Genomic DNA, 16,642 nt, shown 5'->3' on the forward strand with positions numbered 1-16,642 from the left:
TGAGGCATGATGCCAAAAGCACTATTCAGGCTTTATCTCTGAAATCCCTTGAAATATTGACACCAAACTTTGTATATGTCATTGTCACTTCACTCTGACCACATCACATCAGTTTTGTAACTGCTCCACCTATTGGTCGAAAGTGATAATCCATTAAATCATATTCTGAATTACTTTTTATATGATTTTTCAGCCATTTCGCCTAAAATCCTCTCTAAATGTCTTTAATTGCTCATTGTTGCAGTTGGTCTGACACCTTCAGCCATTTTGGCATATCCTGTCATCTGCTTGCGCTTGGCCCCGATAATTGCTGCTTGCAGCTATATTTAGGGGCCAAGCACCGAAGGTGCGGAGGCACCTATTGTATCTGTTCCCGTTCTTATTATTATTATTCTTCCTTCTTCCAACTGGGAGTCTATGGCAGCCCATAGAACCGAATGCGGGAAAGTTGTTTTGGTTTGACATTCTGATAGAGGACAGTCCCAACATTAAATACACCAATTTTGGTGTGTCTAAGTCATTCCCTCTAGCGCCACCACCTGTCCAAAGTTTCACTTTTATTTTGCTAATAACTTTTGAACCGTAAGGCCAATCAACAAAATTCTTTTTCTCTCTGATTCCTGAGCTCATGCCAATTCGATTGCACCCTATGACGTCATTTCCGTCATAACAATATGGCCGCCATTTTGAATTTATCTAAAAAGCTACTTTTTCGAACTCGTCCTAGACGGTTTGTCCGATTTGCACGAAAATTAAACCAGATCATCTACAGACCATGCTGACAAAAAGTTATGGAATTCAAGTTGATTCGCTTAACAGTTTTCGATAAACCCACGAATAAATTTTACGTAGCGCTTGCGAAAACAGATGTAAAGCCGTATCTCCGCAACGCTTTATCAGATTCAGACCAAAGTTGGTACATGTCATCACAAGCATGACCTGAGGCTACATGCTGTGTTTCGGCGCAGCGCCACCTACTGGTCCGGAGATATGAAAAATGGCTATTTTTGCTTATAACTTCTGAACAGTTTGTCCAAAAATCATAAAATTGGTCTCGTTAGATTCAGGGTAACATGCCGAGTCCACTGATATCCAATATTACCATATCGGCCATTTTGGCTGTCGGCCATTTTGAATTTTGTGCTAAAATGCTGTATTTTAAGAACACATGAACGGATTGTTACGGAACTTGGTATGGGTCATCAGCCCGATGTCCTGAAGGAGCGTGAGAAGTTTCGAAACAGCGCCACCTAGTGGTGAATTTTTTTTTTCAAATGCTTATAACTTTGGGTGTGGTCAACTTATTTTCACGAAACTCATCTTTTTAGACTCCTGAATCATTGCCGAGTCCTATGATACCAAACATGCTAGGTTTCGCCTTACGGTTTGTGTAGCGTTGTGATTTAGCGCTTAAAAAACATTTGGCTATATCTTCGAAACCGCTAGTCCGATCGAGACGAAACCACCGTCAGAAGTTTGGAAACATAGGTCGATAGCTATACGCCAATGCCCAAATGCGAAAATATTGATGTTTAGGGGTAGTAAATTCCAAACAAAGTCATGTGTCAGTCATTTTTTACGTGTTTTTTCATATAAATGCCTATAACTCTGAAGCGAATTGAGATATTTTCACCAAAACTGACACACATATGTATGGGCTCACTCTGAGGACACGTAAAAAAAATTGTGGGACTGAGCCTCTTGGTGGCGCTATAATAGAACAAAACATGAAATTCCCATTGACTTCAATAGAGTTTTGTGAAATAAAATGCTATTTTCATTCAAAACCTACTTTTTCGAACTCCTCCTACACCGATTGTCCGATTTTCACCAAAATCGAATCATATCATCTCCAGACTGTGCCGACTGAAAGTTATGGATTTCGTGTCGATTGACGAAACCGTTTTCGTATAGCGCAGCAGCAAAGTTGAGGCATGATGCTAAAAGCATTATTCAGGCTTTATCTCTGCAATGCCTTGACATATTGACACCAAACTTTGTATGTGTCATTGTCACTTCACTCTGACCACATCACATCAGTTTTGTAACTGCGCCACCTATTGGTCGAAAGTGATAATCCATTAAATCATATTTTTAATTACTGTTTATATGATTTTTCAGGCATTTCGCCTAAAATCTTCTTTAAATGTCTTTAATTGCTAATTGTTGCAGTTGATCTGACACTTTCAGCAATGTTGGCATGTCTTGTCGTCTTATTCTGCTTGGCCCCGGTAATTGCTGCTTGCAGCTATATTTAGGGGCAGAGCACCGAAGGTGCGTAGGCACCTATTGTATCTGTTCCCGTTCTTCTTATTATTATTCTTCCTTCTTCCAACTGGGAGTCTATGGCAGCCCATAGAACCGAATGCGGGAAAGTTGTTTTGGTTTGACATTCTGATAGAGGACAGTCCCAACATTAAATACACCAATTTTGGTGTGTCTAAGTCATTCCCTCTAGCGCCACCACCTGTCCAAAGTTTCCCTTTTATTTTGCTAATAACTTTTGAACCGTAAGGCCAATCAACAAAATTATTTTTCTCTCTGATTCCTGAGCTCATGCCAATTCGATTGCACCCTATGACATCATTTCTGTCATAACAATATGGCCGCCATTTTGAATTTATCTAAAAAGCTACTTTTTCGAACTCGTCCTAGACGGTTTGTCCGATTTGCACGAAAATTGAACCAGATCATCTACAGACCATGCTGACAAAAAGTTATGGAATTCAAGTTGATTCGCTTAACAGTTTTCGATAAACCCACGAATACATTTTACGTAGCGCTTGCGAAAACAGATGTAAGGCCGTATCTCCGCAACGCTTTATCGGATTCAGACCAAACTTGGTACATGTCATCACAAGCATGACCTGAGGCTACATGCTGTGTTTCGGCGCAGCGCCACCTACTGGTCCAGAGATATGAAAAATGGCTATTTTTGCTTATAACTTCTGAACAGTTTGTCCAAAAATCATAAAATTGGTCTCGTTAGATTCAGGGTAACATGCCGAGTCGACTGATATCCAATATTACCATATCGGCCATTTTGACTGTCGGCCATTTTGAATTTTGTGCTAAAATGCTGTATTTTAAGAACGCATGAACAGATTGTTACGAAACGTGGTATGGGTCATCAGCACAATGCCCTGAATGAGCCTGAGAAGTTTCGAAACAGCGCCACCTAGTGGTGAATTTTTTTTTTCAAATGCTTATAACTTTGGGTGTGGTCGACTTATTTTCACGAAACTCATCTTTTTAGACTCCTGAATCGTTGACGAGTCCTATGATACCAAACATGCTAGGTTTCGCCTTACGGTTTGTGTAGCGTTGTGATTTAGCGCTTAAAAAACATTTGGCTATATCTTTGAAACCGCTAGTCCGATCGAGATGAAACCACCGTCAGAAGTTTGGAAACATAGGTCGATAGCTATACGCCAATGCCCAAATGCGAAAATATTGATGTTTAGGGGTAGTAAATTCCAAACAAAGTCATGTGTCAGTCATTTTTTACATGTTTTTTCATATAAATGTCTATAACTCCGAAGCGAATTGAGATATTTTCACCAAAATCGACACACATATGTATGAGCTCACTCTGAGGACATGTAAAAAAGATGGTGGGACTCAGCCTCTTGGTGGCGCTATAATAGAACAAAACATGAAATTCCCATTGACTTCAATGCAGTTTTGTGAAATAAAATGCTATACTAAACAAATGCATTGGTGTAATATTACGAAACTCAAAATGTGCCATCAGCACCATCCCCTGAAGGTACCCAAAATATTTCGAGACAGTGCCACCTAGTGGTCAAAAGTTATAACAAAATTTACAAAACTGCTAATAACTTTTGAATAAGTTGGCCTATTGTAATGCAACTGGTCTTAATAGATTCCTTGGGTCAAGACGAGAACATAGATACCAAGGTTTCCTTATTTGGCCTAGCTTCCTGTCCGCCATCTTGATTTTCAGTCAAAACCTACTTTTTCGAACTCCTCCTAGACCGTTTGTCCGATTTTCACCAAAATCGAATCGTATCATCTCCAGACTGTGCTGACTAAAAGTTATGGATTTCGTGTCTATAGACGAAACCGTTTTCGTATAGCGTAGCAGCAAATTTGAGGCATGATGCTAAAAGCACTATTCAGGCTTTATCTCTGCAATGCCTTGACATATTGACACCAAACTTTGTATGTGTCATTGTCACTTCACTCTGACCACATCACATCAGTTTTGTAACTGCGCCACAGATTGGTCGAAAGTGATAATCCATTAAATCATATTTCGAATGACTTTTTATATGATTTTTCAGCCATTTCGCCTAAAATCCTCTTTAAATGTATTTAATTGCTCATTGTTGCAGTTGGTCTGACACCTTCAGCCATGTTGGCATATCCTGTCGTCTGCTTGCGCTTGGCCCCGATAATTGCTGCTTGCAGCTATATTTATTATTATTCTTCCGTTTCTTCCGACTGGGAGTCTATGGCAGCCCATAGAACCGATTGCGGGAAAGTTGTTTTGGTTTGACATTCTGATAGAGGACAGTCCCAACATTAAATACACCAATTTTGGTGTTTCTAAGTCATTCCCTCTAGCGCCACCACCTGTCCAAAGTTTCACTTTTATTTTGCTAATAACTTTTGAACCGTAAGGCCAATCAACAAAATTCTTTTTTCCTCTGATTCCTGAGCTCATGCTGATTCGATTGCACCCTATGAAGTCATTTTCCGGCTTATAAATATGGCCGCCATTTGGAATGTACTGAAAAAGCTACTTTTTCGAACTCGTCCTAGACGGTTTGTCCGATTTGCACGAAAATTGAACCAGATCATCTTCAGGTAGTGCTGACAAAAAGTTATGGAATTCAAATTGATTCGTCAAACCGTTTTCGATAAACGCACGAATACATTTTACGTAGCGCTAGCAAAAACAGTCGTAAGGCTGTATCTCCGCAACGGTTTATCGTATTCAGACCAAACTTGGTACTTGTACTCACAAGCATGACCTGAGGCTACATGCTGTGCTTCGGTGCAGCGCCACCTACTGGTCCGGAGATATGAAAAATGGCTATTTTTGCTTATAACTTCTGAACAGTTTGTCCAAAAATCATAAAATTGGTCTCGTTAGATTCAGGGCAACATGCCGAGTCGATTGATATCCAATTTGACCATATCGGTCATTTTGGCTGTCGGCCATTTTGAATTTTGTGCTAAAATTCTGTATTTTATGAACGCATGAACGGATTGTTACGAAACGTGGTATGGGTCATCAGCACAATGCCCTGAATGAGCCTGAGAAGTTTCGAAACAGCGCCATCTAGTGGTGAATTTTTTTTTCCAAATGCTTATAACTTTGGGTGTGGTCGACTTATTTTCACGAAACTCATCTTTTTAGACTCCTGAATCGTTGCCGAGTCCTACGATACCAAACATGCTAGGTTTCGCCTTACGGTTTGTGTAGCGTTGTGATTTAGCGCTTAAAAAACATTTGGCTATATCTTTGAAACCGCTAGTCCGATCGAGACGAAACCACCGTCAGAAGTTTGGAAACATAGGTCGATAGAGATACGCTAATGCCCAAATGCGAAAATATTGATGTTTAGGGGTACTAATTTCCAATCAAAGTCATGTGTCAGTCATTTTTTTCGTGTTTTTTCATATAAATGTCTATAACTCCGAAGCGAATTGAGATATTTTCACCAAAATTGACACACATATGTATGGGCTCACTCTGAGGACACGTAAAAAAAATTGTGGGACTGAGCCTCTTGGTGGCGCTATAATTGAACAAAATATGAAATTCCCATTGACTTCAATACAGTTTTGTGAAATAAAATGCTATACTAAACAAATGCATTGGTGTAATATTACGAAACTCAGATTGTGTCATCAGCACCATCCCCTGAAGGCAACCAAAATATTTCAAGACAGCGCCACCTAGTGGTCAAAAGTTATAACAAAATTTCCAAAAAGGCTAATAACTTTTGAATAAATCTGGCTATTGAAATGCCACGGGTCTTAATAGATTCCTTGGGTCAAGCCGAGAACATAGATACCAAGTTTTCCTTATTTGGCCAAACTTCCTGTCCGCCATCTTGATTTTCATTCAAAACCTACTTTTTCGAACTCCTCCTAGACCGTTTGTCCGATTTTCACCAAAATCGAATCGTATCATCTCCAGACTGTGCCGACAAAAAGTTATGGATTTCGTGTCGATTGATGAAACCGTTTTCGTATAGCACAGCAGCAAAGTTGAGGCATGATGCCAAAATGACTATTCAGGCTTTATATCTGCAATGCCTCGACATATTGACACAAAACTTTGTATGTGTCACTGTCTCCTTACTCTGACCACACCACATCAATTTCTTACAGCGCCACCTTTTGGTCAAAAGTGACAATCCATTAAATCATATTTTGAATCACTTTTTACATGATTTTTCAGCCATTTCGCCTAAAATCCTCTTTAAATGTCTTTAATTGCTCATTGTTGCAGTTGGTCTGACACATTCAAACATGTTGGCATGTCTTGTCGTCTTATTCTGCTTGGCCCCGGTAATTGCTGCTTGCAGCTATATTTAGGGGCCAAGCACCGAAGGTGCGGAGGCACCTATTGTTTTCGTTCCCGTTCTTATTATTATTATTCTTCCTTCTTCCAACTGGGAGTCTATGGCAGCCCATAGAACCGAATGCGGGAAAGTTGTTTTGGTTTGACATTCTGATAGAGGACAGTCCCAACATTAAATACACCAATTTTGGTGTGTCTAAGTCATTCCCTCTAGCGCCACCACCTGTCCAAATTTTCACTTTTATTTTGCTAATAACTTTTGAACCGTAAGGCCAATCAACAAAATTCTTTTTCTCTCTGATTCCTGAGCTCATGGCAATTCGATTGCACCCTATGACGTCATTTCCGTCATAACAATATGGCCGCCATTTTGAATTTATCTAAAAAGCTACTTTTTCGAACTCGTCCTAGACGGTTTGTCCGATTTGCACGAAAATTGAACCAGATCATCTACAGACCATGCTGACAAAAAGTTATGGAATTCAAGTTGATTCGCTTAACAGTTTTCGATAAACCCACGAATAAATTTTACGTAGCGCTTGCGAAAACAGATGTAAAGCCGTATCTCCGCAACGCTTTATCAGATTCAGACCAAAGTTGGTACATGTCATCACAAGCATGACCTGAGGCTACATGCTGTGTTTCGGCGCAGCGCCACCTACTGGTCCGGAGATATGAAAAATGTCTATTTTTGCTTATAACTTCTGAACAGTTTGTCCAAAAATCATAAAATTGGTCTCGTTAGATTCAGGGTAACATGCCGAGTCGACTGATATCCAATATTACCATATCGGCCATTTTGGCTGTCGGCCATTTTGAATTTTGTGCTAAAATGCTGTATTTTAAGAACGCATGAACAGATTGTTACGGAACTTGGTATGGGTCATCAGCCCGATGTCCTGAAGGAGCGTGAGAAGTTTCGAAACAGCGCCACCTAGTGGTGATTTTTTTTTTTCAAATGCTTATAACTTTGGGTGTGGTCGACTTATTTTCACGAAACTCATCTTTTTAGACTCCTGAATCGTTGCCGAGTCCTATGATACCAAACATGCTAGGTTTCGCCTTACGATTTGTGTAGCGTTGTGATTTAGCGCTTAAAAAACATTTGGCTATATCTTCGAAACCGCTAGTCCGATCGAGACGAAACCACCGTCAGAAGTTTGGAAACATAGGTCGATAGCTATACGCCAATGCCCAAATGCAAAAATATTGATGTTTAGGGGTAGTAAATTCCAAACAAAGTCATGTGTCAGTCATTTTTTACGTGTTTTTTCATATAAATGCCTATAACTCTGAAGCGAATTGAGATATTTTCACCAAAACTGACACACATATGTATGGGCTCACTCTGAGGACACGTAAAAAAAATTGTGGGACTGAGCCTCTTGGTGGCGCTATAATAGAACAAAACATGAAATTCCCATTGACTTCAATACAGTTTTGTGAAATAAAATGCTATACTAAACAAATGCATTGGTGTAATATTACGAAACTCAGAATGTGCCATCAGCTCCATCCCCTAAAGGTACCCAAAATATTTCGAGACAGCGCCACCTAGTGGTCAAAAGTTATAACAAAATTTCCAAAAAGGCTAATAACTTTTGAATAAATCTGGCTATTGAAATGCCACTGGTCTTAATAGATTCCCTGGGTCAAGCCGAGAACATAGATACCAAGTTTTCCTTATTTGGCCAAACTTCCTGTCCGCCATCTTGATTTTCATTCAAAACCTACTTTTTCGAACTCCTCCTAGACCGTTTGTCCGATTTTCACCAAAATCGAATCGTATCATCTCCAGACTGTGCCGACTAAAACTTATGGATTTCGTGTCGATAGACGAAACCGTTGTCGTATAGCGCAGCAGCAAAGTTGAGGCATGATGCCAAAAGCACTATTCAGGCTTTATCTCTGCAATCCCTTGAAATATTGACACCAAACTTTGTATGTGTCATTGTCACTTCACTCTGACCACATCACATCAGTTTTGTAACTGTTCCACCTATTGGTCGAAAGTGATAATCCATTAAATCATATTCTGAATTACTTTTTATATGATTTTTCAGCCATTTCGCCTAAAATCCTCTCTAAATGTCTTTAATTGCTCATTGTTGCAGTTGGTCTGACACCTTCAGCCATGTTGGCATATCCTGTCATCTGCTTGCGCTTGGCCCCGATAATTGCTGCTTGCAGCTATATTTATTATTATTATTCTTCCTTCTTCCGACTGGGAGTCTATGGCAGCCCATAGAACCGATCGCGGGAAAGTTGTAATGGTTTGACATTCTGATAGAGGACAGTCCCAACATTAAATACACTGATTTTGGTGTGTCTAAGTCATTCCCTCTAGCGCCACCATCTGTCCAAAGTTTCACTATTATTTTGCTAATAACTTTTGATCCGTAAGGCCAATCAACAAAATTATTTTTTCCTCTAGTTCCTGAGATCATGCCGATTCGATTGCACCCTATGACGTCATTTTCCGTCATATAAATATGGCCGCCATTTTGAATTTTCTGAAAAAGCTACTTTTTCGAACTCGTCCTAGACGGTTTGTCCGATTTGCACGAAAATTGAACCAGATCATCTTCAGGCAGTGCTGACCAAAAGTTATGGAATTCAAATTGATTCGTCAAACCGTTTTCGATAAACGCACGAATACATTTTACGTAGCGCTAGCAAAAACAGTCGTAAGGCTGTATCTCCGCAACGGTTTATCGTATTCAGACCAAACTTTGTACATGTACTCACAAGCATGACCTGAGGCTACATGCTGCGTTTCGGCGCAGCGCCACCTACTGGTCCGGAGATATGAAAAATGGCTATTTTTGCTTATAACTTCTGAAGAGTTTGTCCAAAAATCATAAAATTGGTCTTGATAGATTCAGGGCGACATGCTGAGTCGACTGATATCCAATTTTGCCATATCGGCCATTTTGACTGTCGGCCATTTTGAATTTTGTGCTAAAATGCTGTATTTTAAGAACGCATGAACGGATTGTTACGAAACTTGGTATGGGTCATCAACACGATGTCCTGAAGGAGTGTGAGAAGTTTCGAAACAGCGCCACCTAGTGGTGAATTTTTTTTTTCAAATGCTTATAACTTTGGGTGTGATAGACTTATTTTCACGAAACTCATCTCATTGGACTCCTGAATCGTTGCCGAGTCCAACGATACCAAACATGCTAGGTTTTGCCTTACAGTTTGTGTAGCGTTGTGATTTAGCGCTTAAAAAACAGTAGGCTATATCTTCGAAACCGTTTGTCCGATCGAGACGAAACCACCGTCAGAAGTTTGGAAACATAGGTCGATAGCTATACGCCAATGCCCAAATGCGAAAATATTGATGTTTAGGGGTAGTAATATTCAATCAAAGTCATGTGTCAGTCATTTTTTACCTGTTTTTTCATATAAATGTCTATAACTCTAAAGCAAATTGAGATATTTTCACCAAAACTGACACACATATGTATGGGCTCACTCTGAGGACACGTAAAAAAAATTGTGGGACTGAGCCTCTTGGTGGCGCTATAATAGAACAAAACATGAAATTCCCATTGACTTCAATACAGTTTTGTGAGATAAAATGCTATTTTCATTCAACATCTACTTTTTCGAACTCCTCCCACACCGTTTGTCCGATTTTCACCAAAATCGAATCGTATCATCTCCAGACTGTGCCGACTAAAAGTTATGGATTTCGTGTCAATTGACGAAACCGTTTTCGTATAGCGCAGCAGCAAATTTGAGGCATGATGCTAAAAGCTTTATTCAGGCTTTATCTCTGCAATGCCTTGACATATTGACACCAAACTTTGTATGTGTCATTGTCACTTCACTCTGACCACATTACATCAGTTTTGTTAACTGCGCCACCTATTGGTCGAAAGTGATAATCCATTAAATCACATTTTTAATTCTTGTGTCTATGATTTTTCAGGCATTTTGCCTAAAATCCTCTTTAAATGTCTTTAATTGCTCATTGTTGCAGTTGGTCTGACACTTTCAGACATGTCGAAATGTCTTGTCGTCTTATTCTGCTTGGCCCCGGTAATTGCTGCTTGCAGCTATATTTAGGGGCCAAGCACCGAAGGTGCGGAGGCACCTATTGTTTTCGTTCCCGTTCTTATTATTATTATTCTTCCTTCTTCCGACTGGGAGTCTATGGCAGCCCATAGAACCGATTGCGGGAAAGTTGTTTTGGTTTGACATTCTGATAGAGGACAGTCCCAACATTAAATACACCAATTTTTGTGTTTCTAAGTCATTCCCTCTAGCGCCACCACCTGTCCAAAATTTCACTTTTATTTTGCTAATAACTTTTGAACCGTAAGGCCAATCAACAAAATTCTTTTTTCCTCTTATTTCTGAGCTCATGCCGATTCGTTTGCACCCTATGTCGTCATTTTCCGTCATATAAATATGGCCGCCATTTTGAATTTTCTGAAAAAGCTACTTTTTCGAACTCGTCCTAGACGGTTTGTCCGATTTGCACGAAAATTGAACCAGATCATCTTCAGGCAGTGCTGACCAAAAGTTATGGAATTCAAATTGATTCGTCAAACCGTTTTCGATAAACGCACGAATACATTTTACGTAGCGCTAGCAAAAACAGTCGTAAGGCTGTATCTCCGCAACGGTTTATCGTATTCAGACCAAACCTGGTACATGTACTCACAAGCATGACCTGAGGCTACATGCTGCGTTTCGGCGCAGCGCCACCTACTGGTCTGGAGATATGAAAAATGGCTATTTTTGCTTATAACTTCTGAACAGCTTGTCCAAAAATCATAAAATTGGTCTTGATAGATTCAGGGCGACATGCCGAGTCGACTGATATCCAATTTTGCCATATCGGCCATTTTGACTTTCGGCCATTTTGAATTTTGTGCTAAAATGCTGTATTTTAACAACGCATGAACGGATTGTTACGAAACTTGGTATGGGTCATCAACACGATGTCCTGAAGGAGTGTGAGAAGTTTCGAAACAGCGCCACCTAGTGGTGAATTTTTTTTTTCAAATGCTTATAACTTTGGGAGTGATCGACTTATTTTCACGAAACTCATCTCATTAGACTCCTGAATCGTTGCCGAGTCCAACGATACCAAACATTCTAGGTTTCGCCTTACGGTTTGTGTAGCGTTGTGATTTAGCGCTTAAAAAACATTAGGCTATATCTTCGAAACCGTTTGTCCGATCAAGACGAAACCACCGTCAGAAGTTTGGAATCATAGCTTGTTAACTAAATGTTAGAGCCCAAATGCGAAAATATTGATGTTTAGGGGTAGTAATATTCAATCAAAGTCATGTGTCAGTCATTTTTTACGTGTTTTTTCATATAAATATCTATAACTCCGAAGCAAATTGAGATTTTTGCACCAAAATCGACATATATATGTATGGGCACACTCTGATGACACATAAAAAAAATGGTGGGACTGAGCCTCTTGGTGGCGCTATAATAGAACAAAACATGAAATTCCCATTGATTTCAATACAGTTTTGTGAAATAAAATGCTATACTAAACAAATGCATTGGTGTAATATTACGAAACTCAGAATGTGCCTTCAGCACCATCCCCTGAAGGTACTCAAAATATTTCAAAACAGCGCCACCTAGTGGTCAAAAGTTATAACAAAATTTACAAAAAGGCTAATAACTTTTGAATAAATCTGGCTATTGAAAAGCCACTGGTCTTAATAGAGTCCTTGGGTCAAGCCGAGAACATAGATACCAAGTTTTCCTTATTTGGCCGAACTTCCTGTCCGCCATCTTGATTTTCAGTCAAAACCTACTTTTTCAAACTCCTCCTAGACCGTTTGTCCGATTTTCACCAAAATCGTATCATATCATCTCCAGACCGTGCCGACTAAAAGTTATGGATTTCGTGTTGATAGACGATACCGTTTTCGTATAGCGCAGCAGCAAAGTTGAGGCATGATGCTAATAGCACTATTCAGGCTTTATCTCTGCAATGCCTTGACATATTAACACCAAACTTTGTATGTGTCATTGTCACTTCACTCTGACCACATCACATCAGTTTTGTAACTGCGCCACCTATTGGTCGAAAGTGATAATCCATAAAATCATATTTTTAATTATTGTTTCTATGATTTTTCAGGCATTTTGCCTAAAATCCTCTTTAAAGTCTTTAATTGCTCATTGTCGCAGTTGGTCTGACACTTTCAGACATGTTGGCATGTCTTGTCGTCTTATTCTGCTTGGCCCCGGTAATTGCTGCTTGCAGCTATATTTATTATTATTATTCTTCCTTCTTCCGACTGGGAGTCTATGGCAGCCCATAGAAACGATCGCGGGAAAGTTGTAATGGTTTGACATTCTGATAGAGGACAGTCCCAACATTAAATACACTGATTTTGGTGTGTCTAAGTCATTCCCTCTAGCGCCACCATCTGTCCAAAGTTTCACTATTATTTTGCTAATAACTTTTGAACTGTAAGGCCAATCAACAAAATTATTTTTTCCTCTAGTTCCTGAGATCATGCCGATTCGATTGCACCCTATGACGTCATTTTCCGTCATATAAATATGGCCGCCATTTTGAATTTTCTGAAAAAGCTACTTTTTCGAACTCGTCCTAGACGGTTTGTCCGATTTGCACGAAAATTGAACCAGATCATCTTCAGGCAGTGCTGACCAAAAGTTATGGAATTCAAATTGATTCGTCAAACCGTTTTCGATAAACGCACGAATACATTTTACGTAGCGCTAGCAAAAACAGTCGTAAGGCTGTATCTCCGCAACGGTTTATCGTATTCAGACCAAACTTTGTACATGTACTCACAAGCATGACCTGAGGCTACATGCTGCGTTTCGGCGCAGCGCCACCTACTGGTCCGGAGATATGAAAAATGGCTATTTTTGCTTATAACTTCTGAAGAGTTTGTCCAAAAATCATAAAATTGGTCTTGATAGATTCAGGGCGACATGCTGAGTCGACTGATATCCAATTTTGCCATATCGGCCATTTTGACTGTCGGCCATTTTGAATTTTGTGCTAAAATGCTGTATTTTAAGAACGCATGAACGGATTGTTACGAAACTTGGTATGGGTCATCAACACGATGTCCTGAAGGAGTGTGAGAAGTTTCGAAACAGCGCCACCTAGTGGTGAATTTTTTTTTTCAAATGCTTATAACTTTGGGTGTGATAGACTTATTTTCACGAAACTCATCTCATTGGACTCCTGAATCGTTGCCGAGTCCAACGATACCAAACATGCTAGGTTTTGCCTTACAGTTTGTGTAGCGTTGTGATTTAGCGCTTAAAAAACAGTAGGCTATATCTTCGAAACCGTTTGTCCGATCGAGACGAAACCACCGTCAGAAGTTTGGAAACATAGGTCGATAGCCATAAGCCAATGCCCAAATGCGAAAATATTGATGTTTAGGGGTAGTAATATTCAATCAAAGTCATGTGTCAGTCATTTTTTACCTGTTTTTTCATATAAATGTCTATAACTCTAAAGCAAATTGAGATATTTTCACCAAAACTGACACACATATGTATGGGCTCACTCTGAGGACACGTAAAAAAAATTGTGGGACTGAGCCTCTTGGTGGCGCTATAATAGAACAAAACATGAAATTCCCATTGACTTCAATACAGTTTTGTGAGATAAAATGCTATTTTCATTCAACATCTACTTTTTCGAACTCCTCCCACACCGTTTGTCCGATTTTCACCAAAATCGAATCGTATCATCTCCAGACTGTGCCGACTAAAAGTTATGGATTTCGTGTCAATTGACGAAACCGTTTTCGTATAGCGCAGCAGCAAATTTGAGGCATGATGCTAAAAGCTTTATTCAGGCTTTATCTCTGCAATGCCTTGACATATTGACACCAAACTTTGTATGTGTCATTGTCACTTCACTCTGACCACATTACATCAGTTTTGTTAACTGCGCCACCTATTGGTCGAAAGTGATAATCCATTAAATCACATTTTTAATTCTTGTGTCTATGATTTTTCAGGCATTTTGCCTAAAATCCTCTTTAAATGTCTTTAATTGCTCATTGTTGCAGTTGGTCTGACACTTTCAGACATGTCGAAATGTCTTGTCGTCTTATTCTGCTTGGCCCCGGTAATTGCTGCTTGCAGCTATATTTAGGGGCCAAGCACCGAAGGTGCGGAGGCACCTATTGTATCTGTTCCCGTTCCTATTATTAGGGGCCAAGCACAGAATGTGCGTAGGCACCTATTGTATCTGTTGGCGTACCAAAAATAATTCTTCTTCTTCTTCCGCTCTGGGAGTCTATGGCAGCCCATAGAACCGCTTGCGGGAAAGTTTTGAAATTTGGCACACTGATAGAGGACAGACTGAACAGTCACCATAGCAAATTTGGAGTCTCCAACTCATTGCCTCTAGCGCCACCAGCTGTCCAAATTTGCACTCATGTTTATGCTAATAACTTTTGAACCACAAGGGCTAGAAACAAAATTCCCACTTCTTATGATTCCCTAGCTCAAGACGATTCGATTGCACCCTATGACGTCATTTTCCGTCATGGAAATTTGTCCGCCATTTTGAATTTTTCAAAAAATCTACTTTTTCGAACTCCTCCTAGGCCGTTGCTCCGATTTTCACGAAAATTGAACCAGATCATCTACAGACCATGCCGACAAAAAGTTATGGAATTCAAGTTGATTCGCTTAGCAATTTTCGAAAAAACCCACAAACAAATTTTACGTAGCGCTTGCGAAAACAGACGTAAGGCTGTATCTCCGCAACGCTTTATTGGATTCAGACCAAACTTGGCACATGTCATCACAAGCATGACCTGAGGCTACATGCTGCGTTTCGGTGCAGCGCCACCTACTGGTCCGGAGATATGAAAAATGGCTATTTTTGCTTATAACTTCTGAATAGTTTGCCCAAAAATCATCAAATTGGTCTCGTTAGATTCAGGGCGACATGCCGAGTCGAGTGATATCCAATTTTACCATATCGGCCATTTTGACTGTCGGCCATTTTGAATTATGTGCAAAAATGCTGTATTTTAGGAACGCATGAACGGATTGTTACAAAACTTGGCATGGGTCATCAGCACGATGTCCTGAAGGAGTGTGAGAAGTTTCGAAACAGCGCCACCTAGTGGTGAAATTTTTTTTTCAAACGCTTATAACTTTGGGTTTGGTCGACTTATTTTCACGAGACTCATCTAATTAGACTCCCGAAACCTTGCCGAGTCCTACGATACCAAACATGCTAGGTTTCGCCTTACGGTTTGTGTAGCGTTGTGATTTAGCGCTTAAAAAACATTAGGCTATATCTTCGAAACCGCTTGTCCGATCGAGACGAAACCACCGTCAGAAGTTTGGAAACATAGGTCGATAGCTAAATGCCAATGCCCAAATGCGAAAATATTGATGTTTAGGGGTAGTAAAATTCAAACAAAGTCATGTGTCAGTCATTTTTTACGTGTTTTTTCATATAAATGTTTATAACTCTAAAGCAAATTGAGATATTTTCACCAAACTGACACATATATGTATGGGCTCACTCTGAGGACACGTAAAAAAAATTGTGGGACTGAGCCTCTTGGTGGCGCTATAATAGAACAAAACATGAAATTCCCATTGACTTCAATACAGTTTTGTGAGATAAAATGCTATTTTCATTCAAAATCTACTTTTTCGAACTCCTCCCACACCGTTTGTCCGATTTTCACCAAAATCGAATCGTATCATCCCCAGACTGTGCCGACTAAAAGTTATGGATTTCGTGTCAATTGACGAAACCGTTTTCGTATAGACCTTATGCACCAGAGAAACGAGGGCGCCGCCATCTTTAGAATATTGTCTTTGAACTTCCGTTTTTCCAGTCGCTCTGTATATTTCTATGGCATTGCTGTCCAGGAGTAATTAGCTTTTGAAGTGGATTTACTTAATATAAAGTTAACAAAAGTTAACGAAAGTTATCATGAGGATTGTAATGTTTAAACCAGATGTCTTAACAAATGTCAGTAGACCGGGAAGATTTTAAAACGAGCCGCTTATTCATAAATACGCAGAATCGCTGTGAAAATAAAACCGGAAGTCAAAAGACAA

Source organism: Squalius cephalus (genome assembly GCF_949319135.1).
Source record: "Squalius cephalus genome assembly, chromosome: 6".
Classification (NCBI taxonomy): Eukaryota; Metazoa; Chordata; class Actinopteri; order Cypriniformes; family Leuciscidae; genus Squalius; species Squalius cephalus.